Source organism: Mustela nivalis (genome assembly GCF_964662115.1).
Source record: "Mustela nivalis genome assembly, chromosome: 12".
NCBI lineage: Eukaryota > Metazoa > Chordata > Mammalia > Carnivora > Mustelidae > Mustela > Mustela nivalis.
Genome location: NC_139031.1, coordinates 65,284,793 through 65,303,870, shown reverse-complemented (window position 1 = coordinate 65,303,870; position 19,078 = coordinate 65,284,793).

The window sequence follows — 19,078 nt, the reverse complement described above, 5'->3', positions numbered from 1 at the left end:
AACTCTCCCTCTGATTTTCTCTTAAATGGACACTTTTCATTGGATGTAGCTGCCCCTCACAGGATAAGCCAGGATGATCTCCTCACCTCAAGATTCTTAAATTAATTATATCTGCAAAGACGCATTTTCCAAATAAAGTAATATTCGACCTTTTACCATATAAAATAATACGATACTTTTGGGGGGTCACCATTCAACCCATTACATGGGTAAATTATCATTTTCTGAAATTTACTTTTAAACAATTCAATAAAAATAAATGTGGATGAATAAAGAAGACAAAGGTTAAAGACTGATAAATCTAGGTCGTAGATAAGAGTTCATTATCCTATTCCTTCTAATCTTTGTATACTTAAAACTTTCATACTAAACCAACTATAAATCCCTCATGTTTCAGGAGAGCCTCACTTAGAAGTTGTCTTAGGTTACAAGACAGGGGTGTGGGCTCTGCGGTCAGAATGCCTGGGTCTGCATCCTGCCAGGCTTGACACTGACTAGCTATGAAATCTTGGGTCAGTTGCTTACTTTTTTCCTTCTATAAAATGGTGATAAAAATAATAACTTTGGACAGTTTTAGACAGTTTCTGTGAGAGTTAAATGAAATAGTGCTTGTGAAGTGCCTGGCAAATAGAAGGGCCTAACAAATTTTAGCTATTTCATTTTTTTTTAAATTTTATTTATTGGGGCACCTGGGTGGCTCAGTGGGTTAAGCCTCTGCCTTCAGCTCAGGTAATGATCCTAGGGTCCTGGGATGGAGTCTCACATTGGGCTCTCTGCTCAGCAGGGAGCCTGCTCCCCCCCCCCCCCGCCTGCCTCTGCCTACTTGTGACCTCTGTCTGTCAAATAACTAAAATCTTTTTTAAAAAATTTTTATTTATTTATTTATTTGACAGAGAGAGAGAGAGAGATCACAAGTAGGCAGAAAGGGGAAAACAGGCTTCCTGCTGAGCAGAGAGCCTGATACGGGGCTTGGACCCAGGACCCTGAGATCATGACCTGAGCCGAAGGCAGAGGCTTAATCCACTGAGCCACCCAGGTGCCCCTACCTATTTCATTATTATGTTGACTTCTGTGAGATTTCTGCCTATATGATCCACTGTGAAAATATGATTACCCTTGTTTTGGATACAAGGAATCTACACCTCAACCTACTATCTGCTACAGAAAAGATTCCTTGTAGGTTAAGAAGGCCCACTGGTTGCTAAGAGAGACACTCTTAGGAAGGAGACACAGAAGGCCTACTGCGTGTGTGTGTTTGTGTATGTGTGTGTTCAGGAGTTCCTTGAGGAGCATTCTGGGATGAGGGAGTTAGATAGTTGTGTAGGGGCTGACGACAGGCCTGGGGGTGGGGAGAATAAGGCAAGTCACTAAAGAAACAGGGGGGGGTTCTGAAAACAAGGAAAGCTTCTGTGGGCACTTGGGCAGTCTCCTAATAGCCATTGCTCAGCACCAGATTCTTAGCCATAATATAGAAGGAGCCTTAGTAAGGAGAAGGAGTTAATGCAAAATCCCCAAAGCACCTGTTATGTCTAAGTCACTTTGAATGTAACTAAGTAACTATTACTCAACATAAATGGAAATGTTGTTTCTCAATCCATGATAAAACACTTATTTAAGACCAGCTCCCTCTGCCCAGTGAAGAGGTTGCTGCTTGTGTAGTGTTGGAAGAGGCTCAGGTGTGATCATGCAATTAGGGAACCCCATTTTTCCAACTGGGATTGGAGCTAACTCTGCTCAGGTGGAGTGCTATGGCTTCCATCTTCTTCTCCCACATCTCTGGATGTGGGTGCATCTCCAGGTAATCTGTACTTCATATTTAGGGTGTCATTCCATTTTTAGATCAAGAGCATGAAGGCTTTTGCCTCCCTCCCTTTTCACTTATCATCATATTTTTCCTCAACATCTTGCAGTCAGCCCACATGCACAAGATCAAAACCAAAAGAAAGGAAAGAACTACAACAAAAACTTAAAGATGAAACCAGCAAGAGCAAATGCCAAGGAGATATGCAGTTCCCTGAAAAGGTCTAAATGATTTTTGAAACAAATCTCTGGAACTGCTTTTTTTTTTGAAGATTTTATTTATTTATTTGACACACAGTGAGAGAAATCACAAGTAGGCGGAGAGAGAGGCGGGGAAGGATGCTCTCCGCTGAGCAGAGAGCCCCATGCGGGGCTTGGACCCAGGACCCTGAGATCATGACCTGAGCTGAAGACAGAGGCTTAACCCACTGAGCCACCCAGGTGCCCTGGAACTGCTTCTTTTTGTTACTTTCCACTCCCTACTAAATGAATTAAAATGATAAAATAACAAGCCTTAAAGATTAGGCTTCTAAGCCTCAGTGTTAAAATCCTTTGCATAAGCAGTGCCACTGAAACTTTAATGTGGCAAAAATCATCTGCTAATATGGTAGACCTGAGACCCAGCATTACTAACAAGGTCCCAGGTGATGCCAATGCTTTTGGATCAGGGGGAACACTTCCAGTTGCAAGAGTAGAAAGCACCCTGGTTCTTAAATTTAGCTATCTATTTGGAAGTATAAAACATGCCTATTACCCCAGAGATTCTTACTAGTTCTTGAGTGTGACCTGGGCATTAAAAATTTTAAAAGCTCCCCAGTGTTTCAACTCATTAGTAAATTGGAGAACCAATAGTACAATGTTATTGACTTCCTTGAGGTCATCCAGGGCCAGAGTCAAAGTGCTTTTTGTTCAATACCAAGTGACTCTACTAGCTGAATGTCAGAATTTTCTAGAGAGCTTTTAAATAGCACTGCTTGGGACTCACCTTGGAAGTCTGGATTTAACTGGTTTAAAGAAGGACCCAGACATTAGAATATTTCAGATTTTAGCTGATTCTTACATGCAACCATGTTAAGAGTCACTATTATAGATATTGCAAGAAGGAACTAAACATCTTTAATTGTCATAGAAGGAGAAAACATAGCTTAGAAGGAGAGAATATGACAGCCATGAACACACATATATAGTACAATAACTACTTGCTTTTGTATTTGGGAATAGTAAATCCATTTGGTTGATGATGATGGGATTGGAGTAACATTAAGGATGGGTTTCGATCAGCACATCCATATTTAAACCCTCCTTAAAAAATATAAATAAATAAACCTTCTTAGGGTGCCTGTGTGGCTGTCATTAAGCAGTACCTTCGGCTCAGGTCAAGATCCCAGGGTTCTGGGATCGAGCCCCACATTAGGCTCCCTGCTCAGCAGGAAGCCTGCTTCTTCCTCTGCCAACTCCCCCTGCTTGTGTTCCCTCTCTTGCTGTCTCTCTGTCAAATAAATTAATCAAATCTTAAAAAGTAAAATAAAATAAATAAATAAACCTTCCTTTAATCTGCTTATTTACAGAGTGAAAACAGCACAATGTTTTACATATAATGAGTACAAGGTCAATATTCAATGGCTACCCGATAAAGACAATATTATAACATTTCCTTGGGTGGATTTTATACAGAAACAATAAATGTATGGCAATAATGTGGATATATTATGTTACAAAGCTTTGAGGTAGAAATCACAAGGCAGGCCTAGAAATATTGACATTGGGAGACTGCAAAATTGGATTCTAGATCAGTAGCCACATCCAAACTGGCAGAGCCCATCCTGGAGACTAACTGTGGACGCGATGTTTGAATAAGAAACACAGCCTCTGGCATAAATGCTCTTTGAATACATATGGAAAAGGCATATCTTGGACTTGGCTCTAAAGAATGGAGAGGAATTGGTGCAGGCAGAATTTCTATGTAAGCCAGTTCGTAATCATGATCATTATACAATTAGGACCATAAGTACCAAACTCTAATGAGGAGAAAGCTTATAACATTCATCATGTAGTACCTGATTTTGGATAGGTGAACTACAAAAGGTGGATATCAGAGAATTTGTAAGAAATCTGGTGATTGTTTTAAAACAACCTTAGTTTATGCACTACCTCCCACCTCCCCCACCCCAGCCGATCAGCATGCCTTAGTTGAAGAAGATAAAGACCAGTACAGAAATATCGTCCATTTAACTGGCAAGGCAAATGAGGACAATAGCGAGGAAGATGTAGAGCTTGATTCCACGAGCAAATAGTGGCTCAATGGAATTAAAGAAGAATACCAGAAGGTATGGGCAGAAATGCTAACTCACGCATCATCTATAATATCATTAAGTTGGAAACAACTTAAGGCATTTGATTTATTTTTGTTATTATTTCATTTTCTTTTTTCCCCTCAACTTTATTGAGGTATAATTGACAAATAAAATTGTATACATTTAATGTATACAACATGCTGATTTGATATACATATATGCTGTAAAATGATTTTCAATCAAGTTAATTAAAATGCATCAGGGATTTGATTTATTAAATTAGGGAGTATTGTACCTTATGTAATCATTAACAACCAAAATATAGTATAATATTTATAACTATGGGAAAATATTAATGATGAATTGTTGAGTGAAAAGAAAATATAAATAGTATGTACAATATGATCCTAATTGTTTACTATGTAAAAAGGGAGTTAGGAAGATAAAAAGCAATTAATAATAAATGGGAAGATTACAGGTGATTCTCTGTTCACTAGAACTTTTCATATTTTCTGAACTTGCCACATATGTATTTATTCTGTAGTAAGAAAAAATATATATTGCTTAAAAATCAAAGCTTGCCCAAATGAAGAAAAAATATGACAGGTCAAATGTAAAGTAAGAATGAGTTAGTCCAAATAAGAATTACGTGTTTCCAGAATTCGGTGTTTCTCCAACAAGAAGCAGTTCTTTCATGCCCTAGAGGGGAGAGGAATTTGTGGCACCATATGAAAATAACAGAGCAAAGAGGGTGCTTAAGGAATAAAGGTTAAGTACCAATTCTTGGCTTTTGTCTTCTCTGAAATATTCCAAGAAAAATCTTGATCATAAGTCATCTGGAATCAGGTAGATTAGAGGAGTGTAGCTAAGTAGGGCTTTTTGTGACCAGATTACTAGAGAAGAATGTAGATAACCTTGTCATTCCCTTGGAAGCTCAGGGAAGATGCAGGTAGAGAGAGAAAATGAAGGATGTTAAGTTGGAGAAGAAAGTCTGAGTAAATCCAGCAACCACATTCAGCCCAAGGTACACATCAAGAGTCTAAGTAAGAATTAGGATTATAAGAGGGAAGGAGATGATTGTCAGAGGAAGGTTCAAACAGAGGCCATTTGCCCATGCCCAGCTGTTTCACAGGCAGAACAGCTAGAGTGAGGGCAGGCATAAGAGATGAATCCCTTTCATCTCCTGCAGAAGCACATTATGCAACACTTGAACTGAGAGTGAATCGGGCTCCTCATTATGCTTTACTAAGAGCCCAACATCGTGCAATTAAACAGAAAATACAGTCAAGCCTACAACCCATTGGCATCAAAATAAAGTTAAATAAAGGGAAATATAAGCAGAAGAACAGGACTTGCCAGCAATGAGAAGCATCTCAAGGGAAAACAATTTATATAAAAGTTCCAAGTACCTAAACATAATGAAAGCACCCAGATAACACTTGGTTTATGCTGACCTCAGGGTTTGAATTGAAAAAGATTATGGACACACCGTTCCATAGTTTGAGAGCTGACATGAGAAGTGTGTTCTATTTTTGGTCAGGGAGAAGGGGAACATGGGTCAATCTCTGTGAGGATGAAAAACACACTGAGACAGCAAGAAAAGACATGTGAGTAATGCCACTGAATTTAAAAATCTTCTTTGTCTGTGTCTAAGTGCACCCTGGCAACCTCATGGTTTCCCGATAGAAGCATTGTAGTCATCAGATCTTTCCTAAGCAGCACCCACTGAGGGACTGTGGAAAGACAAGGAAAGTAGCCAGCAGTAGCCTTAGATTCATTGCTTCTGAGTCACAAACGAGTAGAATTGGAATCATCTCTTGCTTGCATACTTTGTTTTTCTTTCTATCTTCTATCTACCCAGAGAGTACTTGTCTCAGTTGCAAGGAGGCACCTCCATCCACCACTGAGTCAGACACAGAAACCCAGATCCTTTGCATCTTTGTAACATGCAGTACTCGGTGGACTTGAATGTGAGTGATGGGCCAATCCAGCGAATCTCCACAACCCACAGCAATCACAGCCACTGTGTAAAACAGAGAGGAGCGGTGTCTCCACCCTGTTCCAGTTCTGAAGTCTCTGTTTTGTGGCCTCTTTCACTAACCACATTTTTTAAACCTTAATCAGAGCTAACCTATCTCTAATTAGTCTTGGACAAGCTACTTGAGCACTGAAACAAGGTCCTGAAAGACTGCAGGGCTGTTTGCAAACAGCTGATTATGATCTCCCATGGTGACTGGAGACACACACGTGCACACACACACACTTCAGAGATCTTTGGTTATCCATGCTACCAGCTTGTTCGCTATTGAATTGATGAGCAAACATTCCTGAGGGAAAAGAAAAAGAGCCGCTAGGGTTTCTTCCCTGGCAAGCTCTTCGGGTAATGGCTGGTCATTTACCACATCCTGTGGATTTCTCCCACAGGGTTACTCAATGAGGTACAAGTTCTTCCTTCCCACTCCATGATGTTACTCAGATGACCCTGTCACTACAGGCTTCCATTTGTCATCCCCTTTCAATTCAGAGTTTAACTAGATGATCAGAAACCAAGAGTTATGAGCCCTTCTTCTGACTTGTCTTAGGTGCTTTATTTCACTTGGGGCATTCACTCCCTTCACTTTTGTGTTTTGAGTCTTAAGGTTCTTATATTTTGCACCTTTCTAGATGGCACACTAAGTTGCAAAGCCAATAGTCTGTTGAAATTAGTTCATTTAATTTGTTTTGAACTTAGCGGCCTGCTAGAGATTGTTGGTTTGTTGGTTTTCATGAAGAGACAGTGATTCTTTTGAGATATATATATATATATATATATATATATATATATATATATATATGTAAAATTAAAATACAAAAATATTTAACTACAAAAGGAAAATTCCTTATACCCCTCTTAGAGATAAGGCTTATTATCCTCTTGAGGTTCACTTTTTTTCCTAAAACACTGCAATCAAACTATTTCCTTTTTGTCCCAAAGAGTAAGGAATTGTAGCAAGATCATTTATGAAATAATCCTTATTCTCCCAACTGATCTGAACTGTCACCTTTAGTAAACTGAAATAATTTTTTTATTGAATTGAAATGGTTGAAATGTCACTTTAATTATATTGAAAAAGTTGTCAAAAGGAGTGGTCTCCTCTACTTCTCATTCTCATAGCAATCCCCTGTCAACCAACCTCACTAAGATTGCTCCTTTCAGGCTCGACAATAATCATCATTTTATTCTTATCTACTTAAACTCAGAACAATACTTACCAGAGTCAACTGTCCCATCACGAAACGCTTTCTTCTCTCAGCTTCCATGCCTAGCTGGTTTCCTTCAGCCTTGTCAGCCATGTCTTCCCTGTTTCTGTTGCAGCCTTGCTCCTTTTCTGCCTGCCCTACAAATGTCAGAGTGCCCAGGGCTCCTTTCTTGGCCTCATCTGCTTCTCTAACCTTCTCCTGTGTGCCCTGGCTTTAAATATCATCAATATACTGATTATTATCCAAATGGTTGTTTCAAGCCCAGCTTCTCATCAGAACACCAGATTTCTATATTCTACTGCCTACTTAACTTCTCGCAATGTCTGGCATCTAAAAATTGATATATTTGAAACCTTTGATTCCCTATACTAAACCCAATCCTGGTTTTCCTCCAGTCTTCCTAATATCATTTATCCAGCTCATTTAGCCCATAATTAGAAATTACCCATTGATTCCTTTCTTTTCCTCAGTTTCCCAATCCAATGCTTTTAACTCTACAACCAAAACATATTCCAAATCCATCCACTTCTTTCCAATTCCACTATTACCTACCACCTAAACCCATCCTCCTTCATCTCTCCTGACAACTTGGATAGGTTCCTAACTGGTCACCTACTGCCTTGCTGGCCTCTTTGTAATAAGTTCTACAAATAAAAACCAGAGTGATATTTATAAATTACAAATCATACTCTGTCACTCCTCTAGTTTAAAGTCTCTCAATGTTTTCATATTATACTTAAAAACAAAATTCAACCTCCTTATCTTGAGTGCAAAGTCTTACAAGATCTAGCTCCTGCCAAAATCACATTGTACTATTTCCTACTTGCCTATTCTCTTCCACTCATATTGGCCTTCTTTCTGTTTCTTGAACATACCAAGACTGATAATTTTGAGAAGCACATGATACTCCTTTACTCTGAAAGGTTACCCTTGAATTACATATGGATCACTCCTTCTAATGATTCGTTTATCAACTTAAATATCCCCTCCTCAAGTCACTATTATAACCCCCTACTTGGATTATCTTGATTTTCCTTTCTTATTTTTGGTATATTTGTAATTCCTTATCTCTCCCACCAGAATGGAAAGAGAAACAAAATCTCATCTTCCACATTCACTGTTGTGTCTTCACTGACTTGTCGCTTAAAATATTGGGGTTTGGGGCACCTGGGTGGCTCAGTGGGTTAAAGCCTCTGCCTTTGGCTCAGGTCATGATCCCAGGGTCCTGGGATCGAACCCTACATCGGGCTCTCTGCTCTGCAGGGAGCCTGCTTCCTCCTCTCTCTCTCTCTCTGCCTGCCTCTCTGCCTACTTGTGACCTCTGTCTGTCAAATAAATAAATAAAATCTTTAAAAAAAAATTGGGTTTTGTTTTTGTTTTTTAAATAAACATAACCATGAGAGACTGTGGACTCAGAAACAAACTGAGGGTTTTGGAGGGGATAGAGGGAGGGGGTTGGGTGAGCCTGGTGATGGATATTATGGAGGGCACATATTGCATGGTGCACTGGGTGTGGTGCATAAACAATGAATTCTGGAACACTGAAAAGAAATAAAATAAAATAAAATAAAAGACGTTCTTTGTCATATTAAGAATAACATAATCTTCTCTCCTAGTTTAAGGGTTTTCACATGCCCTCTCTACAACTATTGAGATGTGTGCTTTGGTTTCTTCTAAAAATCTATTGACATAAAAGGGAATATAGCTGGGGTTAAGAATGTGACTGGAGTCAGACTGCCTGGACTTGAGGCTGGCTCTGCTCTTACTCACTGTATGACTTTGGGCAAGTTACTTACTCTTTCCATATTTCCACTTCCTCATCTGTAAAAGGATACAATAATGGAACAACTTCATTTATTGTTGTAAGAATTGAGCTAAAACATGAGCAGATCTTAGATTATAACAAGTGTTATGTGTTTGTCATTGCTTTTCCATCCTAAAAGTACCCTACTTTGTCATGCCCTCATACAGTGAGTTTTCTCATCTCTAGAAATAGGACTGATTTCCAGTTTGTTTGTTTCTTTTTTTTTTTTTCATTATGTAGTTTTTGACAGGTTTAGTATCAAAATTATATGGCCTTTTTAAAGTGAACTTACATTTTCACATTTTTCTTCCTATGTTCTGAAACAATTAACTCAGAGAAATGTCTCCCTTAAAGCTTTGAAAGAACTCACTCGAAACTTCCAAGACCAACTATGCTTCTTAGCCGTCTTTCTTTCATTCTTTTTCTTTCTTTCTCCTTCCTTCCTTCTTTCAGACCAGATTTTCTGAAGTAACATTTTAAATACTTAAATTTTTTTCCTACAGTTATCAAATTTTCTACTTCTTCTTAAATTAAGTTTGATAACTTACACTTTCCTAAATTTCTTTCAGAATTGTGATGTAATATTCTCTCTCTCTAAAAATAAATTGAATTTTTTCTACCATCATATTTCCTTTCCCATTCACAATGTGGCTATTTTTATTCTATTTTTTTCTTTCAATAAGCTAGCTAGAGGTTTGTTTATTAGTTTTGTCCCCAAACAACCAATTCTCTGGTTTAGTTTTATCCTACCATCTTTCTATTTTTCTGGTGTATTCATTTTTGCTTTAATATTCTAGTATTCCTATCCTCCACTTTCCTTAGAATTGCTTTGTTGCACTTTTCCTAAGTTCTTGAATTGAATGCTTGGATTATTTTAATTCTTTGGTCTTTAGTAATAAAATCATTAAAAATAATAAAAGCATTGAATTTTTCTGAGTGGAGGAGAATGTATTTTTTTACTTTTATCTTTTTCCAGTTTTTTATAGACATATTGGGTTTTAAATATAAACTGTACATATGCAAAACATTCTATATTCCTCATCTTATCTGATTAAGAAGTAAAATTGCATCTTAAAAAAAAAAAAGAATTTAGGGTCACCTGGGTGGCACAGTTGGTTAGGCATCCACCTCTTGGTTGTGGCTCAGGTCATGATCTCAGGGACCTGGGATGGAGCCCTCCCTTGGGCTCCATGCTCAGCACAAGCCCACTTGTCCCTCTCCTTCTGCCTCTGCCCCTCCTCCCGTTCTTGCTCTCATTCTCTCTCTCTCTCTCAAATAAACAAATAGATCTAATTTAAAGAAATAATTTAGCATGTCTCCTACCTCTTTTTGTTTTTGCTAAAATAATTTGGAGATGTAGGCACCAATCATGAACATGTTCAGATTTTATATAATATGTATTTTTTCAGTGGTCACTGTTAGGCCTTTTATAATAAAATTTCCCCACTCTTGAGTTCTTAATTCTTCTTTATTTTTATTAGGGTTTGAATAGCTCTTTGAAGATTTTTTTTTTTTTTCAAAGTTCATGGGTGGTGTATTTTCTAACTCCTGGATATGCAAAAAAGTCTTATTTCCATCGTATGAGAAAGATAGCCTTGATGGAAATAAAAATCTAAATCAATCTCTTAACCTTAAAACTTTAAGTTTGCACTGTCCATCATACAGGTGCTAACCACATGGAGCTAATCTAAATTAATTGAATAAAATGAACAACTCAATTTACTACTCACATTGTAAGAGCTCTATATTTACACATGGCTAGTGGCTTACCATATTGTACAATATGCATATAGAACACTCCTATCATCACAGAAAGTTCTCTTGAACAGCACTAAGTTTAAATATTGATTCACTGACTTCTGGAGTTCAAAGAAGAAAATTGAATACTTCTGTCTTTTATTCCTTTATAAAATAAAATTTTTCTACCTAGAGTTTATATAATTTTAAAATCTCAGTTTGTAACTGTAGATTCCAGTTTGGAGTATCAGTCTGTATGTGCAAAGTAGTCTCAGCCCAGGAAAACTGTCTTCAATTATGTCTTTAAAAAATGCTTTGTTCTCCCCCTCCAGCTATTCCAACTTCTTCCTTGGTTTGGGTTTCTGTTTTTTGTCCTCTTTTTTTCTCTTTTGTCTCTTATTATACCTTCCCAAGAAAGGTTCCAACTTAGTCCTTCATATCTCTGACCTTATTTCCTTGTGTGCCAAATTATGTTTTTTTTTTTTCTGTAAACATATGGATTCTAATCCCATTATTTTATTTTTAGTTCTTACAATTCCTTCTCATCAGATTCATTAACTTCTTCATTTTATCCTCCTGTATTTTTTCTTAATCTCTATTTTCTTTATTGCTTTTACTTTCTCTTTTCTTCATTTTAGATAAAAATTCCAAACTATTTTCTGAACTTTTCCCCTCTAGGATTCTACAGTTGGTCCTTTTTAGTGATAAGCAGTCTCTATTTTTCCAAGTCCTCAGCATGGCATTTTCTGTCCCTTATTTTGGGCTCTAATTTAAAAAGAAAAAAAAAAAAAAAAACAAAAACGTATCCTTAGATAAGGAAGAATAGCAAAGAACTTGTATTTGACAATAAAGGGTTGCGTTTCATTCACCTCTTTTTCCTTATTAACTGCAAATATCTAAATCTCTAGCTGGAAACCTTCGTTATGATGTTCACTGCCCCAACCCCAATTCCAGGTCTTACAAGTCTTCATTCTTATCCCCCACTCCTTTGTGGTTATATCCTAGGTCTGTGTTACATCCTAGGTAGTAACAAGCCACTGGCCACGACTCCTTATTCCCACGGTTTCCTGGAGCTACTCCTCTAAGTGATATAGAAGGTGGAAAACAACTTGGAGAATGCTTAGGAAACCTCCAGAAGAGGCAACTATGTGGTGAAGATACGACTCCACAGTTTCTGGCTAGAGTAAGCTCTGGTTCTCTGGGTCATGGTCTCTGTTTCACGAGGCAAAACAATGCCACCAATCAAAAGGAGAACTGGATTATTCTGACCAAGCACTCTCAGTCTTATAGTGTCTTGAGACTGCTCCCAGAGTTTGTCAATAGACTTTCTGTAAGGCTTAGTTTTCAGTCTTGCTATTTTTATATTTTTTTCTGTGTCTTCATAGGCATTCAAGGGGGAAGTCGGAAGAGGCCACCTCAGGGTAGCCAGACCAATTCCATTTTTAATTTGTTGATATCAACAGTTTTTTATATACACTTTTATCTTTTATTGCTTTTATCTTATTAGATAAGAGAACAGCTTATACAAAGAATGAGAGACCAGGGGCACCTGGGTGGCTCAGTGGGTTAAGCCTCTGCCTTCGGCTCAGGTCATGATCCCAGGGTCCAGGGATCGAGCCCCACATCGGGCTCTCTGCTCAGCAGGGAGCCTGCTTCTCCCTCTCTCTCTGCCTGCCTCTCTGCCTACTTGTGATCACTCTCTCTGTCAAATAAATAAATCTTTATTAAAAAAAAAAAAAAGAATGAGAGACCAAAGCATACACAAGGAACTGCAGGTAGTTTGATATGATTAGAGCACATTAAGTGTATATGCCATGTACAGAAGTTTGGTTTTCAATCTTCAGGCTACATGGAGACACTGAATGAGCTTAAGACATATCCCTCCTCAGATTTGTATTTTATATGGCCCATTCCTGGACAGATAGAAGGATTATGGACAGGTGGGAATGAGACTAATTGGGGAGCCAGTGGGGCTGTTTCAATAGTTCAGGAGTAATGTGATGAAGGTCTGAACTCAGGGAGTGGAGGTAGCATTCTTCTCAGTCTAATAGAATGTGATCTTTCATGGGTAGAGATGATGCTACATCTAACTTCCACAAGAAGAAAATATACACTGTGACTATGCAATCGTGCATGGTTTCTTTCACACATAAGAACGCGTCACTGATTCATCATCTCTTGCCCATTCTTCGTTGTCCCAGGGATATACTTCCCTATACATTTGAGAATGCCTGTTCCCTAAAACAAACTTTTCCATGATGTAGACCAGGGATCAGCAAACTATGGCCTACATGCCACATATGACCTACTGTCTCTTTTTTGTAAAATTTTATTAGAGCACAGCCCAGACAATATTTACATATTTGTCTCTAGCTCCTTTTATACTATAATGGCAGAGTTCAGTAGCTGCAACAGACACAATATCAGGCCCACAAAGCCTGAAATATTTATCTGGTTCTTTACATAAAAAGTTCGCTGACCCCTCACCTATCATTTCATTGGTAATGTATTCCAAATCCGTTTCATCCATAAAAGCCTAGTTCAGTTTCTCTTGAGTTCCCAGATCACAGTGCTCTTTCTCTTTCTTCTGAACTGTAGTTCAGAACTGGGCCACACATATTTTAGCTCTCTTATTATATATGATCTTGAGTTTTCTTCTCTTCTATAAGCATAGGGTTTTTTTTTTTTTTTTATAAATACCAATTACAAATGTAAGCTTTTTGAAAACAGGGACCATATTTGCAAAAACTATTTGCTGGTTATCTACAATATTCAAGGCACAATTCTAGGTACTGTGCAGAATGTTTCTAGGTTCCTCACTGGCACTGCTTGCCTGCTCTTAGCCCCACCCACTACCAAGCTCTCTCCAGTGATAAGGACAACATTGTTTTGGGATACTTGGGCACAAAGGTGGTACACACTTTGGAGACAGCTCTGTGGATTAATGATGCAATCGGAGCCCCATCTCAGAACCATAATTTATCTCTTCTTTTTATTAACTGCTTCTGAGAAGGTGAGTCAGCAGATACCTATAAAAGCTAATGTTCACAAGTATCATTACTCTCCAAAACTTAATTGCCTAGGTCAATTCTCCAACCTTCACTGGCATTGAAGGAACTTTCTTTCCTTTCAAACAATGGCTGTTGACAAAAGCCACATCTTAAGCATTGGGAAGGGCTGGAAAATGTGCAGACTCTCAGGATATGTATTTTATGATGTAAATATGGAGAACATTTACAAAGAAACCATATATTTCCATTTCTTGTGTTCTCTCCATCTTCCTCCCAAATTCGCTGTTTCTATGCTCTCTCGGTCGACTTTGCTAATGGGCTGAATGGTAAACTCCATTGGGGGTAAAGGGACTATCATTGCACACTCTGGTTTGTGAGCCGGTAGTAATGAATGCTGGGTCTGGAGTCAAAACAAGTTCTAAATCCTGGCCCACCACTCACTTACTTGCCCTGGTTCTTTAATTCCTCTGTCTTAGATTCTCATCTATAAAATGGGGACAATAACAGTACTACCTCGGAGAGTAGATGTCAGGATTTCAAGATATAATACAGGTCAGGTTCTTAGAGTAATGCCTGGAGCACTATGAGTAATCAGTCAATATTAGTATTTTGTTGTTATGTTATAAGACATTTACTTTTCTTCCTGGAAAATATATCCAGCGACTATTTAGTCATGCATCGTTTCTTTCAGACACAGATTTGGTGAACTATTTGAAATAATGCTAGGGATCCAGGGTCCTAAATCTCTCAGCAGAGAGACCACGTCACTTTTTTTTCTGGATGTTGTACTAGAAAATAGGAAATAAAAGTTTTAACTTTGAAACCAGTTGCATACAAAAACCTCTCACAGGGGCCGTATTCACCATTTTATTTTAAATAATGAAAAAATTAAAGACAGGGAAGAATAAACCTCCCAGTACTGACATCACATCCCTTAAACATATTGTAATTGGGTTTTTTTTTTTATTTCAATTAAAAAAATAAAAAGCATTATGTGAATACAGCTTAAGAAAACCTGGAATGTACAGTCTGTGCAGGGATGGAACCTCGAACATTTGATCAGGAGAGCAGGAAGCACACATTCGGCCACTCCACTCCCAAAATAGAAAACCTATTTAGCACTTTGTAAAACACGCTAAATGAAGTTTGCTCTCTCCTGCAGATAGAGATTTTACTTCATTTTTGTGCCAGCGAAATTTCTGAAAATTGCATGAGGAGAGAACAATTTTTGGCACTTTGGCTAGGACTACAAAATGTTAGCAAATGGTGCTGAAAGGATCTTAAGTGTAATGTTGGAATAATATTCACACAACACTGACTGCATCCTCATTTTTAACCTATTTACATATTCACAGGGAAAACTGCTTAGCAGTTACTTGTCTAAAGGATCCTATTTAAGGGGAAAATGGCACTCACAATTTTTGAATGCATTAGTCAAGAAGGTTGCTGCAAATAACAATTCATAAAGAAAAATATCATTTCAGCTATCATAGATGAATATGGAAGGCTATAGATGGAAGAATTCTGGACATCAGTGTTAGCTCTAAATGCAAAAAAAAAAAGAAAGAAAGGGAGCGAGAACCACATACTGGAAATTTTTATAGAGTAAATGAACATTGAGAGAGCCACTAAAAAGGTGAATAAGATTGAGAGGATTTCCACAGTTCTAACATGGCTTTCTTATTTGTGACCATTTGTATAGCACAGAAGTCTCTCTACAATGGAGGCATGCTGTCCACCTGCCTAATAAATATGTCATTTCATTGGTAATGTATTTAACATCTATCTTCCAAGTCCATGGCACAGCAAAAGAAACTGTGGCACATATGTAGAAGTCTCCAAGAGTTCTTGCCCCAAAAAACTTACAAGCAAGTGAGAAACAGAACACACTATATTCATGAAACACTGAATAGACATTTAGGAGATCGAGAGGAATGCCAGCCTCAGGCACAGATTGGTTTCTCCAGAAGCAGATGTTTAGATTTAGAGAATCTATACCTGTGAAGAAGTAGGACTGAGCACAGGTCAAACTGCGGTTTTTTTGCAGACCATTGCAAACTGCAATTCAGGCCCTATTAAAGCCTTGGCCCACCCAGCAGGGGGTGCTCAAGCACATATTAGTCATCATGGCTGTCTCACACTGGGCCCCAAAGGCAAGTGCTTTCACCCCTGCTTGGATCAGTCATTGGCTGTGGACAGTCATGAGAAGGACAATCACGTGACCTCTAGTCAGAAGGCTCTCTGCAACTGAGATGTGCCCTTTAGGAACTAAGAACTGAAGACTCTCCTTGATGTTGGGTAGCAGCACATCCCAGGAAGAGGCTCTGGGAAGTACAGATCTATGTCAATCAAATTTATTTGTAAGGCTCTTTGAGAATTCCTAACTCAAGCATTCATTAATGAAGGTGAGCAGAAATTCAGCAGAGAGATCTAGCAATGGACTGCTGAGGCATTAACTATACACAGCCGAAGTCCTGGGTACTTCACTGGCTAGTACTGAACTAGCCCATAAACTAATCCGTTTTGGTTTAAATTAGAAGTTAGAAGGCTAAAATAATTTTTTAAAGTACAACAAATATTTAGACAAAAATAGTCCATAAAACTATGAAAAAAAATCACAAAACGTTCAACAAAAGATCTCCTGGTTAATGATAGCTGCTTGATTGTACCATGAAAATATCCTGATTATTCCTGATTGTACCATGAAAATATCCCAAACCACAGCTGGGATTGGAAAATGTGTGTTTTGTTTTTCTGAAGGAAGAGGCTACTAAATAGCCACAGTCATCTTGCTGACCTTTAGTGAAACATACAGTTGGTCCAGTGTTGGGAGCTGTAAGTCTAATCCTTTGTGATTGTACGATGGCCAGTCTCTGATTCTGAAGACAGCCAGCTTGCTGGCATAGAAAGGCCTGTATCCTTTCGGTGTACCCAGCTCATCAGTACGGTGCCACTTGCTACCTTGTACAAAGCCATCACGACAGAGGCTACATGTGCATGTAAGACCCCAGTGGGATTTCTGGAGACCACACTGTGCTAGATCTCCCAGTGTGTCATTTGGCCTTAGTGTTCACTCCTCCAGAAGAATCAGATTCGACCAAAATCGTACCAAGCACTAATCCCGTGTCCTCTCACACCCTACCTCCTTTTACCTACCAGATTCCGTGTAGTAAACAATTATTATTTTTAATTTTCAGATGAAGAAAAGGAGGATTAGAGAGGGCTAGAGATCTAAATTAAAAATTGTCATATTTTTTGGCAAAGGGCAGATTTGATTTGCCCATATGTCTGTGACTCCAAATCAATTATTCTTCCCATTATATATTTGATCCATGCACCTAACACTGTCCATCAGTTCATCCTGTGTGTCTTCTGTAGCCTGCCAGTTCCACAAAATATTAATACTGTTTCCCCAAGAAAGATTCTGTGGTCAAACAAATTTAGAAATCACTAGGCTAAACAAAGTTAAACAGAGGGTTTTTTTTTTTTTTTTTAAACACAGGAAGTCTCAAAATATGCCCATGCTAATGTGCATTGTGAATCTATAAACAGCTCAAAGGCATAGGCTTCCATAAGTAACTTGACTGCAAAAAAATCTTTTTTCTGGGGCATCTGGGTGGCTCAGTGGGTTGAGCCTCTGCCTTTGGCTCAGGTCATGGTCTCAGGGTTCTGGGATTGAGCTCTATGCTCAGCAGGGAGCCTGCTTCCCTTCCTCTCTCTCTGCCTGCCTTTCTGCCTACTTGTGATCTCTGTCAAATAAATAAATAAAATCTTCTAAAAAAAATCTTTTTTCCTATGGGCATCTCACAAAACTAAAGACCCACAGAGCAAAGGATGGAAACTCTGCTGCACAAGACTCAATACAATCCTCCCTCAGCCAGATGTCAGAAAATCCACTTTGGCCTGGTGTGTTACACCCTTACCATTCAAGTTGATGAGAAGACAGGTTTTCATTAAAATGGAGAACAGGCTCTTCCAGTCTTCGAGGTGTGCTCTCCAGGAAGCAAAGGAGATTCTTTGCCAGTTGGTCCTTCATCTCATTCAGTCATACCAAGCCAGTGCTAGGAGGCACAGCCATTTGAGGAGACAGAGTTTGGGGGCTTTTTCTGGCAACTTTATTAAAAAATACATATTTTTTATTATGTTCAGTTAGGCAGCATATAGTACATCATTTGTTTTTGATGTAGTGTTCAATGACTCATTAGTTGTGTATAACACTCAGTGCTCATCACAATAGCAGCTTTAATACGAAGAGATAAAACAATAAAAAATCTGGAGGAAAAAAGATAATAATAAAAGCGAATAATAATAACATTGTAGGGCTGTTCTGTCTTTGAAAGGCATTACTTAGAATTCCAATAAGGACCACTAACTTTTAAATGAAAAAAGCCAATGGAAGAAATTATACACACTCAAAACTGCAGATAAGACACAATAGTCCTTTTTTTTTTTTTTTTTTAAAGATTTGACAGAGAGAGATCACAAGTAGGCAAAGAGGTGGAGAGGGGAGAAGGTTCCCTGCTGAGCAGAGAGCCTGATGTGGGGCTTGATCCCAAGACCCTGAGACCATGGCCGGAGCCAGGGACTTCAGAGAAGAGCAGATGGGCCTCAGTTTTTAATATTTAAAGTATTTCCACTTTTTATTTTACTTTGTATCTACTTCCATCTCTTTTTATTTCATTTTTTAAATGAGTCTTGGATAGAATGTAAAACTGATGCAAAGTTGTCCAAAAAGACAGAATGTCTCTTAATCAGCAGACCTAGTTTAAATGCCATTGAATCACGAAGAATTTCATGGTAAAATGAATGCCCAAGTCAAGTAAACTTTTTATATTAAAATAATATTTGTTGCTTCATTGTTTACTGGACATTTGTATTTCTTATGGTGTAAAACTGTTGCCCATTTGTTATATGAGAACATTTTTATTTTTCTTACTGATTCTTATGAGCTAATTCTATAGGATAAAGATCCTTTGCATTCTATATAAATATGTTGCGTTTATTTTGGTAAGCTTGTTTTAGAATGTTTAGGATGGGGCACCTGGGTGGCTTAGTGGGTTAAGCCTCTGCTCTGTCTTTGGCTCAGGTCATAATATCAGGGTCATGATATCAGGGTCCTGGGATCAAGCCCCACATCTGGCTCTCTGCTCAGCAGGGAGCCTGCTCCCCTCTCCCCACCCCCTGTCTACTTG